This window comes from Gorilla gorilla, chromosome 15, assembly GCF_029281585.2.
Source record: "Gorilla gorilla gorilla isolate KB3781 chromosome 15, NHGRI_mGorGor1-v2.1_pri, whole genome shotgun sequence".
NCBI classification, from domain to species: domain Eukaryota; kingdom Metazoa; phylum Chordata; class Mammalia; order Primates; family Hominidae; genus Gorilla; species Gorilla gorilla.
The window spans coordinates 36671293-36683957 of NC_073239.2; positions in this window are offsets into that span (position 1 = coordinate 36671293).

Here is a 12665-nt window from a genome sequence, read left to right on the forward strand (position 1 = left end):
AGATGTATGTTTGTGTGAATGTCTGTGTGTTTTAAAAGATGTATCTCAGAGTGGCCCGAACTAGCTTTCTAAACAAGGCATCCAATTGTGGTGAAACTAGCACAAGACTGGAGCTCAAAAGACGAGTTTGCAGTCATGGTTCCAACCATGATGGTTCTGTTTTTTGAGAAAATGTCAAAAACTTCCTCTGATGTTTTGTCATCTAAAAAACTGAAAATATATTTCCTTACCTTACAAAAGGTTTTAGGTGTTTATCATTTGGAAAACTTATTACATAGGTAAGTGATTAGGCACTGATTATTATATACAAGGTCCTTGGTCTCAGGGATTTGACATTCCAGTGGAGGGAGCCAGACAAAGAACAACAACAACAACAACAAAAAAGACAGTAAAATGTGGGAGAATGAAAGAATATAACAGAGGGATGTGCTGGAGGGTGAATGAGGGCGGGGGGTGGTGGTGTTATTTTAGATTGAGTAGTTAGAAAAGTTATCCCTGAGGAGCTGAAAGTTAAGCTGAGGTTTGAATGACTAGGGTAGGGCATTTCAGGCAATGTGAAGAACAAGAATGGAGACTGTGGAAGAGGATTGAGCTGGTACAGTAAGGCACAGAAAGGAGACCATCGTGATGAGGAAATGGTGAGCATAAGAAGGAAAAGTATAAGGCAACATTAGAGAGGTAGGCAGATGTTATCCAGCTCATGGCATTTGGAGGTTATTCTCAGTGTGTAATTATAATGTCAACAATTGTAATCTTCAGGTCGTTCTGGCTATTGTGTGGAGAATGGATTTGAGGGAGGCAAGTATAGGAGCAAGGAGAACAGTTTGAAGATGTTGCAGTACCAAGTACAAAAGATGATGTTGGTAACTTTGCCTGATGGAGAGTGGGAGGAGGAGACGGTAGTAAGAAGAATTCGGAGAACTTGACATGTATTTTGATGGTGGAGACATTTAGACTTGCTGATAGACACGATGTCTTAAAAACTCCTAAGATTTTAGATGAAATAGCTATGTATGGAAGTGTAATTTATTAACATTATGAAGACCCAAACAAGATAAGGTGGTGATTGGAAAAAAACTATGCTTTTTTAAAGGTACATTTAATTTTCACATAAGAAATATATTTGCATGGTTAAGCATTTTTAAAAAGTAGAAATGTGGCCACTTTTTTTGCACCTACCACAATTAGTTTATTCTCAATTTATTCAAAGAGATTCTTTAGAAAAAAAAATACATGCTGAGCTATTCTATTAAAAATATTTGTTTATAATCCTTTAATTTGAGTGGCAGTTTTCTCAGACATAAAGCCACTGAGTTATATTTTCTTGCCTGAAAAATTTGTAGGTTTTGATCCAGTGCCACTTCCATTTTAAAAATGCTAGTTAATTATTTTCTGGAGAAATGTATGAGTGACAGTCCTATGATGTTTTGTCATCTACAAAATTGAAAATGTATTTCCTTACTTTACAAAAAGTTTTGGGTGTTTTTCATTTGGAAAGCTTACTACATAGGTAAGCAATTAGGGAGTGATTATTAAAGGTCCTTGGTCTCAGGGATTTGACATGCCAGTGGAGTTGACATTCCAGCAACTAGATTGCTACTCAGTGAGAACCTTATAGGTTATACCTCTCTAAATCCTGGTAATGAAAACCTCTTTCTCTGGGATGGTTTTCATTTTCTTCTTTGTATGTTTCATGTTATTAATTTTAGTAAAATGAGATTTTAGTTTGTAATTTAAGAAATAGTATCACTAGTTTATTTTGAAAAATAAATTGTATCAATGTTTACAAAACTTAATAGCAAACAGTCATATTTTGCTCAGGATAGCAAACAAGGCACAAATAGGTGCCAAATAGATTCCAATGTTTCAGACAAGTCAATTCTTGATAGTGTATCTTGATAGTGTAACGTGATGTTTGACTAAAAATTTTATTTTATTTAATGGTAAATTACTGATATTGAACACAGATGGTAATCAGTAATTTAAAAAAAAAGTAGAGGAGAAACCCACCCAAATTTAAAATCACATTGATAAAACTTAGAGAATTGGGGGAATCTTTGTTTTACAGGCAGGTTGACTGGCTAATTTGGAGGCAGCAATACAAATTAAAGGACTAGCTATGAGGCTGTTCTCTAACATCTATACTTATTTGCATATTCTTGGGATGCAGGGTGGGTTCAACATAGGCAAATCAATAACTGTGATTCACTATATAAACAGAATTAAAAACAAAAATGGTATAATCATCTTAATGACACAGAAAAAGCTTTTGATACAGTTCAACATTGGTTCATGATAAAAACACTCGAGAAACTAGGCATTTATAGAAGGAACATACCTCAAAATAATAAGATCCATTTGTGATATACCCACTGCCAACATCTTACTGAATGGGAAAAAGCTGGAAGCATTCCCCTTGAGAAATGGAACAAGACAAGGATGTCTATTCTCATCACTCCTATTCAACATAGTGCTGGGAAACAGAGCCAGAGCCATCAGGCAAGAGAAAGAAATAAATTACATCCAAATAAAAAAATAAAATGTCAAATTACCTTTGTTTGGTGATTATATAACACTAAACATAGAAAACTCTAACTCCACTAAAAGGCTCCAAGGACTGATAAATGATAAATGTACCAAAATCAGCAGCATTTCTATACAGCAATAACATTCAGGTTGAGAGAAAAATCAAGAATGTAATCTCATTTACAATAGCTCTGCACACACACACACACACACACACACACACACACACACACAAAACCCAACAACATGTAAAAGTAGATCTAACCAAGGAGGTGAAATATCCCTACAAGGAACTACAAAACACTATTGAAAGAAATCATAGCCGACAGAAACAACTAGGAAAACATTCCAAGCTCATTGTTTGGAAGAATCAATATTGTTAAAATGGTCATACTGCTCAAAGTAATGTACAGATTCAATGCTGTTACTATCAAATTACCAATGCCATTCTACACAAAATTAGAAAAAATTCCTAAAATTGATATGGAACAAAAAAGATCCTGAATAGCTAAAGCAATTCTAAGCAAAAAGAACAAAGCTGGAGGCATCACATTACCTGACTTTGAGCTATACTACAAGGCTAAAGTAGCCAAAAGGCATGGTACTATGCAAAAACAGACACATAGACCAATGGAATAGGATAGAGAACTAAGAAGTAAAGCCTCACACATACAACCATCTGATTTTTGACAAAGTTGACAAAAACAAGCAGTGGGAAGAGGACTCCCTGTTCAACAAATAGTACTGAGATAACTGGCTAGCCATCTGCAGAAGACTGAAACTGGACCCCTTCTGTATTAGTCTGTTCTCACTCTACTAATAAAGACATACCTGAAGCTGGGTAATTTATGAAGAAAAGAGGTTTAATTGACTCAGTTCCACATGGCTTGCGAGGCTTCACAATCATGGCAGAAGGCAAAAGAGGAACAAAGTCATGTCTTACATGGCAGCAGGCAAGAGAGTGTATACAAGAGAACTCTCCTTTATAAAACCATCAGATCTCATGAGATTTATTCACTATCATGAAAAAAGCATGGGAAAGACCCACCCCCAAGATTCAATTATCTTCCACCAGTCCCTCCTCTAACACATGGGAATGATGGGAGCTACAATTTATTTATTTATGTATTCATGTATTTATTTATTTATTATGGGCCAGGCACGGTGCGTCATGTTTGTAATCCCAGCACTTTGGGAGGCTGAGCTGGGTGGATGTCTTGAGCCCAGGAGTTTGAGTCTAGCCTGGGCAACATGGTTAAACCTCATATCTACTAAAAATACAAAAAGTTAACCAGGCACCGTGGTGCAGCTACTTTGTAGGCTGAGGTAGGAGGATCACCTGAGCCTGGGAAGTCAGGCCAGGCTCCCAGGCCTGGCCCATAAAAGCTTTCTGTAGGTTTTTAAAAAATTTATTATACTTTAAGTTCTGGGATACATGTGCAGAATGTGCAGGTTTGTTACACACGTATACAAGTGCCACGGTGGTTTGCTGCACCCATCAACCCATCATCTATGTTTTAAGCCCTGCATGAATTAGGCATTTGTCCTAATGCTCTCTCTCCCCTTCCCTGCCAACCCCCAACAGGCCCCAGTGTGTGATGTTCCCCTCCCTGTGTCCATGTGTTCTCATTGTTCAACTCCCACTTACGAGTGAGAACATGCAGTGTTTGGTTTTCTGTTCCTGTGTTAGTTTGCTGAGAATGATGGTTTCCAGCTTCATCCATGTCCCTGCAAAGGACATGAACTCATTCTTTTTATGGCTGCATAGTATTCCATGGTGTATATATGCCACATTTTCTTTCAGTCTATCATTGATGGGCATTTGGGTTGGTTCCAAGTCTTTGTTACTGTAAATAGTGCTGCAGTAAACATACATGGGCATGTGTCTTTATAGTAGAATGATTTGTAATCCTTTGGGTATATACTCAGTAATGGGATTGCTGGGTCAAATAGTATTTCTGGTTCTAGATCCTTGAGGAATTATCACACTGTCTTCCACAATGGTTGAACTAATTTACACTCCCACCAACAGTGTAAAAGCATTCCTATTTCTGATTGGAGCTACAATGTAAGATGAGTTTTGAGTGGAGACACAGCCAAACCACATCACCTTCCTTTCAGTATATAAAAAAATTAACTCAAGATAGAGGAAAAACTTACATGTAACGCCTAAAACTATTACAATCCTAGAAGGAAACCTATTAAATATTATTCTGGACATTGATCTTAGGAAAAATTTATGATGACATCCACAACGCAATTGCAATAAGAATAAAAACTGGCAAGTGAGACCCAATTAAACTAAAGAGCTTCTACAGCAGAAGAAAATATCAAGAGCAAACAACTTACAGAATGGAAGAAAATATTCACAAGCTATGCATTTGACAAAGGTATAATATCCAGAATCTATAAGAAACTCAACATAACAAGCAAAAACCAAACAACCTCATTAAAAAAGTGGGCAAAGGATATGAACAGATACTTCTCAAAAGAAGACATACATGCAGCCAACAAACATATGAAAATGTACTCAACATCACTAATCATCAGAGAAATGCAAATCAAAACCCCAATGAAATACCATCTCACACCATCAAAATGGCTATTATTAAAAGTTCAGAAAACAACAGATATTGATGAGACTACAGAAAAAAGAGAACACTTATACACTATTGAAGGGAATGCAAATTAGTTCAGCTCCTTTGGAAAGCACTTTGGAGATTTCTCAAAGAACTCCCCATTCAACCCAGCAATCCCATTATTGGTTATATACCTGAAGGAAAATAGATTACTATACCAAAAAGACACATGCATTCATATGTTCATCACTGCACTGTTGACAATAGCAAAGACATGGAATCAACAAAATGCCCATCAACAATGGACTGGACAAAGAAAATGTCATACATATACACCATGGAATACCATCCAGCTATAAAAGGAATGAAACGGTGCCCTTTACAGAAACATGGATGCAGCTGGTGGTCATTATCCTAAAGGAAATTAATGCAGGAACAGAAAACCAAATATCATGTGTTCTCACTTACAATTGGGAGCTAAACATTGGGTGCGCATGGATATAAAGATGGGAACAAAGGACGCTGGGAATTAATAGAGTTGGGGCAGTGGGAAAGGGTTGAGAGTTGATAAACTATTAAATGACAAAACCACAATTACTTTTGCACTATCCTAATACCTATTGGGTACTATGTTCACTACATGAGTACCGGGATCAGTCATACCCCTAATCTCAGTATCACACAATATATCCATGTAATAACCCTGCACATATACCCTCTGAACCTATAACAAAAAATGAAGAAAGAAAAACAACTATGTCTACTATTATTCCACACTGGACCATGAGGTGCAAACTTAGTTCTCCATGAATAGTTAGAATATCTTCAGACAAATAGAACCTCTGTTATTTTTATTATTCACTCATTTTTATTCATTCATAATGAAATTATGGCAGAATTTCTCTCGAATGCTGAATACATTACCTGGCCTGATAAGAAGACTATAGCTACATGTATTCATATGAAAGGACCTATCTCTGTGATGACTGTGTTCCTCAGTTTAAACTGGAAAGTTGATACATGTAGACAAAGACAGACTAAGAGTTAACCACACCTATTCCAAAATTAACCACATACTTGGAAGTAAAGCTCTCCTCAGAAAATGTAAAAGACAGAAATTATAACAAACTGTCTGTCAGACCACAGTGCAATCAAACTAGAACTTAGGATTAAGAAACTCAAAACTGCTCAACTACATGGAAACTGAACAACCTGCTCCTGAATGACTACTGGGTACATAACGAAATGAAGGCAGAAATAAAGATGTTCTTTGAAACCAACGAGAACAAAGACACAACATACCAGAATCTCTGGGACACATTCAAAGCAGTGTGTAGAGGGAAATTTATAGCACTAAATGCCCACAAGACAAAGCAGGAAAGATCCAAAATTGACACCCTGACATCACAATTAAAAGAACTAGAGAAGCAAGAGCAAACACATTCAAAAGCTAGGAGAAAGCAAGAAATAATTAAAATCAGAGCAGAACCGAAGGAAATAGAGACACAAAAAACCCTTCAAAAAATTAATGAATCCAGGAGCTGGTGTTTTGAAAGGATCAACAAAATTGATAGACCACTAGCAAGACTAATAAACAAAAAAAGAGAGAAGAATCAAATAGACACAATAAAAAATGATAAAGGGGATATCACCACCGATCCCACAGAAATACAAACTACCATCAGACAATACTACAAACACCTCTACGCAAATAACCTAGAAAATCTAGAAGAAATGGATAAATTCCTCGACACATACACTCTCCCAAGACTAAACCAGGAAGAAGTTGAATCTCTGAATAGATCAATAACAGGATCTGAAATTGTGGCAATAATCAATAGCTTACCAACCAAAAAGAGTCCAGGACCAGATGGATTCACAGCCGAATTCTACCAGAGGTACAAGGAGGAACTGGTACAATTCCTTCTGAAACTATTCCAATCAATAGAAAAAGAGGGAATCCTCCCTAACTCATTTTATGAGGCCAGCATCATTCTGATACCAAAGCCGGGTAGAGACACAACCAAAAAAGAGAATTTTAGACTAATATCCTTGATGAACATTGATGCAAAAATCCTCAATAAAATACTGGCAAAACGAATCCAGCAGCACATCAAAAAGCTTATCCACTATGATCAAGTGGGCTTCATCCCTGGGATGCAATGTTGGTTCAATATATGCAAATCAATAAATGTAATCCAGCATATAAACAGAACCAAAGACAAAAACCACATGATTATCTCAATAGATGCAGAAAAGGCCTTTGACAAAATTCAACAACCCTTCATGCTAAAAACTCTCTATAAATTAGGTATTGATGTGACGTACCTCAAAATAATAAGAGCTATCTATGACAAACCCACAGCCAATATCATACTGAATGGGCAAAAACTGGAAGCATTCCCTTTGAAAACTGGCACAAGACAGGGATGCCCTCTCTCACCACTTCTATTCAACTCAGTGTTGGAAGTTCTATTCAGGGCAATTAGGCAGGAGAAGGAAATAAAGGGTATTCAATTAGGAAAAGAGGAAGTCAAATTGTCCCTATTTGCAGACGACATGATTGTATATCTAGAAAACCCCATTGTCTCAGCCCAAAATCTCCTTAAGCTGATAAGCAACTTCAGCAAAGTCTCAGGATACAAAATCAATGTACAAAAATCACAAGCATTCTTACACACCAACAACAGACAAACAGAGAGCCAAATCATGAGTGAACTCGCATTCACAATTGCTTCAAAGAGAATAAAATACCTAGGAATCCAACTTACAAGGGATGTGAAGGACGTCTTCAAGGAGAACTACAAACCACTGCCCAAGGAAATAAAAGAGGATACAAACAAATGGAAGAACATTCCATGCTCATGGGTAGGAAGAATCAATATCGTGAAAATGGCCATATGCCCAAGGTAATTTATAGATTCAATGCCATCCCCATCAAGCTACCAATGACTGTCTTCACAGAATTGGAAAAAACTACTTTAAAGTACATATGGAACCAAAAAAGAGCCTGCATCGCCAAGTCAATCCTAAGCCAAAAGAACAAAGCTGGAGGCATCACGCTACCTGACTTCAAACTATACTACAAGGCTACAGTAATCAAAACAGCATGGTACTGGTACCAAAACAGAGATATAGATCAATGGAACAGAACAGAGCCCTCAGAAATAATGCCGCATATCTATAACTATCTGATCTTTGACAAACCTGACAAAAACAAGCAATGGGGAAAGGATTCACTATTTAATAAATGGTGCTGGGAACACTGGCTAGCCATATGTAGAAAGCTGAAACCGGATCCCTTCCTTACACCTTATACAAAAATCAATTCAGGATGGATTAAAATCTTAAATGTTAGACCTAAAACCATAAAAACCCTAGAAGAAAACCTAGGCATTGCCATTCAGGACATAGGCATGGGCAAGGACTTCATGTCTAAAACACCAAAAGCAATGGCAACCAAAGCCAAAATTGACAAATGGGATCTAATTAAACTAAAGAGCTTCTGCACAGCGAAAGAAACTACCATCAGAGTGAACAGGCAACCTACAAAATGGGAGAAAATTTTTGCAACCTACTCATCTGACAAAGGGCTAATATCCAGAATCTACAATGAACTCAAACAAATTTACAAGAAAAAAACAAACAACCCCAACAAAAAGTGGGCAAAGGACATGAACAGACACTTCTCAAAAGAAGACATTTATGCAGCCAAAAAACACATGAAAAAATGCTCATCATCACTGGCCATCAGAGAAATGCAAATCAAAACCACAATGAGATACCATCTCACACCAGTTAGAATGGCAATCATTAAAAAGTCAGGAAACAACAGGTGCTGGAGAGGATGTGGAGAAATAGGAACACTTTTACACTGTTGGTGGGACTGTAAATTAGTTCAACCATTGTGGAAGTCAGTGTGGCGACTCCTCAGGGATCTAGAACTAGAAATACCATTTGACCCAGCCATCCCATTACTGGGTATATACCCAAAGAACTATAAATCATGCTGCTATAAAGACACATGCATACGTATGTTTATTGTGGCATTATTCACAATAGCAAAGACTTGGAACCAACCCAAATGTCCAACAATGATAGACTGGATTAAGAAAATGTGGCACATATACACCATGGAATACTATGCAGCCATAAAAAATGATGTGTTCATGTCCTTTGTAGGGACATGGATGAAATTGGAAATCATCATTCTCAGTAAACTATCGCAAGAACAAAAAACCAAACACCACATATTCTCACTCATAGGTGGGAATTGAACAATGAGAACACATGGACACAGGAAGGGGAATATCACACTCTGGGGACTGTTGTGGGGTGGGGGGAGGTGGGAGGGATAGCATTAGGAGATATACCTAATGCTAGATGACGAGTTAGTGGGTGCAGCGCACCAGCATGGCACATGTATACATATGTAACTAACCTGCACATTGTGCACATGTACCCTAAAACTTAAAGTATAATAATAATAAATTAAAAAAAATAAAAAAAAGAAAAGATCATCACAATCGAGATTGTGAACATATTCCTCAACCCCAAATTTCCGTTGTCCTTTAATAGCTTCTCTTTCAAGTCCTTCCATACATCCTTCCTCTCTGACCAACCAGAAATTTGTGTTCAACTATTATTATTTATAAGTTTGTATACACTACATTTTTATGTAAATGAAATAAAGCAGGATCTATTTTTTTAGTCTGGCTTCTTTCCTTTGTGTTCTATTGTTATTTATAACTTTGGATACTCTAGAGTTTTATATATATGAAATAAAATAGTATGTATTTTTTCATTCTGGCTTCTTTCACTCATCATAATTTTGGTATTTATCTTATTGTTGTGTGTATCAATAGAGTATTCCCTTTTTATTTCTGAGTAGTATTCCATACCACAATTTGGTATTGATTAATCTGCTGAAGGACATTTGGGTTGTCTCCAGTTTTGGCTACTACAAATACAGCTACCATGAACATTTGTGTACATGTCTCTGTGTGACTTGAATACTTTAATCATTGATTGAGACTTTTTCATGGCTTAGAGGATGATCTAATTTGCCTGTGTTATGTTTTCTATGTGTATTATCTAAAATGTGTGTGTACTTTGAAAAGAAGGAGTTTTCTGACATTTTGGTCAAAGTGTTCTGTATCAATTATATTAAATTGGTTTATCAGTTATTGAGAGAGGGTATTGAAGTATTTAATTATAAATTTGTGTGTGCCTTTTCTCCTTGTAGTTCTATCAATTTTTGTTTCATATATTTTAAAGCTTTATTATTGGGGAGGTACACAGTTGTCATATCATGATAGTTAATTGACCCCTTTCTCTGTAAAATATGGCCTTCTTTATCTGTGGTAATGTCCTTTGTTCTGAAACATACTTTGCATGTAATTAAAATAGCCCTTGAAGTTTTCTTTTGATTTATGTTAACATTATATGTATTTTTCCTTTCTTTTATAATTATTATTATTTTATTAAAAAAACTGTCCTCTCCCAATTGTCTGTTCTTGGAATTTTTGTCAAAAAATAGTTGACCCTAAATGCATGGAATTATTTTTGGGCTCTTCATTCTGTTTCACTTGTCTTTGCATCTGTTATGCCAATACCATGCTATTATAATAACTATAGCTTTGTAGTATATTTTGAAGACAGGTAGTGTGATGCCACCAGCTTTGTTCTTTTTACCTAAGATTGTTTTTGCTATCTGGAGTCCTTCGTGGATCCCTACAAATTTCCTAATTTTTTTCTATTTCTGTGGAAAATGTCATTGGAATTTTGATAAGGATTGCATTGAATCTATAAATTTCTTTGAGTAATACAGACATTTTAGCAATATTAATCCTTTTTGTATTTTCAAAATTTATTTTATGAAGGTATTATTCTGATACCAAGTCTAGCAGAAACAAACAAATCAAACCCACAAACAAACGCAACCACCAAACCTTACAGAAAAAAATCTCACTTGTGAATATAGATGTGCAAATCCTACATAATGTAAGAATTTAGCAACCTCTCAAAAACACTGCACCATGATCTATAAGCATTAATTAAAGAATACAGATGTGAATCAAATTTTAGAAATATATTAATACATTGTATTGATAGCATATTACAATAGAAAAAATATATAAATAATAATACATAACCCATAGAATTCATCTCTCGCTTCTTATAAAATCCTTTCAAACTTTATTAATCTTATAAAAATGTCTATCTCTGCTTATAGCTAACACATATTGAGCCATAAAATACTGAAAAAGATAAATTTCTTATTTTGTTTTTGAGTTAGGCATCTCACTATATTGCCCAAGCTGGTCTCTAATTCCCAGGCTCAAGCAATCTTCCCACCTCAGGCTCCCCAGTAGATGGGATTGCAGGCACATGTCACCACAGCTGGTGATTAATTTGTATTAAAATAAGTTACCTACCTCTGTTAGGATTGTTTAATATTGTTTTAGAATTATGGCCAAAGAAATAAAACAATTAAAGTGAGATTAAAAAAACAGGAAAGGTGAAGTAAAAATGATTGTCATAGGCATCTAGCAAACTCCAAATCAATTAAGAGTTAAATTAATTAGAAAGCACAATATATTTATAAAAGATAATTATATACAGCTATAAATACAAGCAGATTGTTTAGGGAAACATAAGATGTTTCTAAAATATAATTAACAAAAAAGAAATACACAATGAAATAAATACAGTTGTTTAATAAACATGAAAAATGCTTTATTTCACTAAAATGACAATGAAAATTTAAACACCAAAGGGATAATATTTTTGCCTATCAAATTCACAAAGATTTGAAGTATAATACTAATGGTATTGGAAATAGGTATGTTGCTGATAAACGTGCAAATAATAATTCTTACAATCCATGAATGCAAGATATCTTTTCATTTATTTGTATCTCCTTCAGTTACATTTAACAATGTTAAATGTTAAATGAGCGATAAGATCTTTCACCTCCTTGGTAAAATTTATTCCTAAGTATTTTATTTATTATAGCTATTGTAAATGAGATGTTTCCTGATTCTTTTTCAGATAGTTTGTTGCTAATGTATAGAAACACTACCGATTGTTGTATATTGATTTTTTATCCTTTAACTTTACTGAATTTGTTTATTAGTTCTAACAGTTATAACAGTTTTCTGGTGGAGTCATTAGGGACTTTTAGATACAAGTTGACATGATTTGCAAACAGAGACAATTTGACTTCTTTGTTTCCAATTTGGATGCCTTTCATTTCTCTTGCCTAAATGCTCTGGCTAGGACTTCTATGTTGAAAAAAAGTAGTGAGACTGTACATCTTTGTCTTGCTCTCAATCTTAGAGGAAAAGCCTTTCAGCTTTTCATCTTGAGAATGATGTTACTTGTGGGCTTGTCATATATGACCTTTATTGTGTTAAGCTATATTTATTCTACAATTAATTTTTTGAGAGTTTATATTATGAAAGGATGTTGAATGTTGTTAAATGGTTTTTATGCATTTATTGGGATGATCATATTGTTTTTATCTTCATTCCATCTATGTGGTATATCCTATTTATA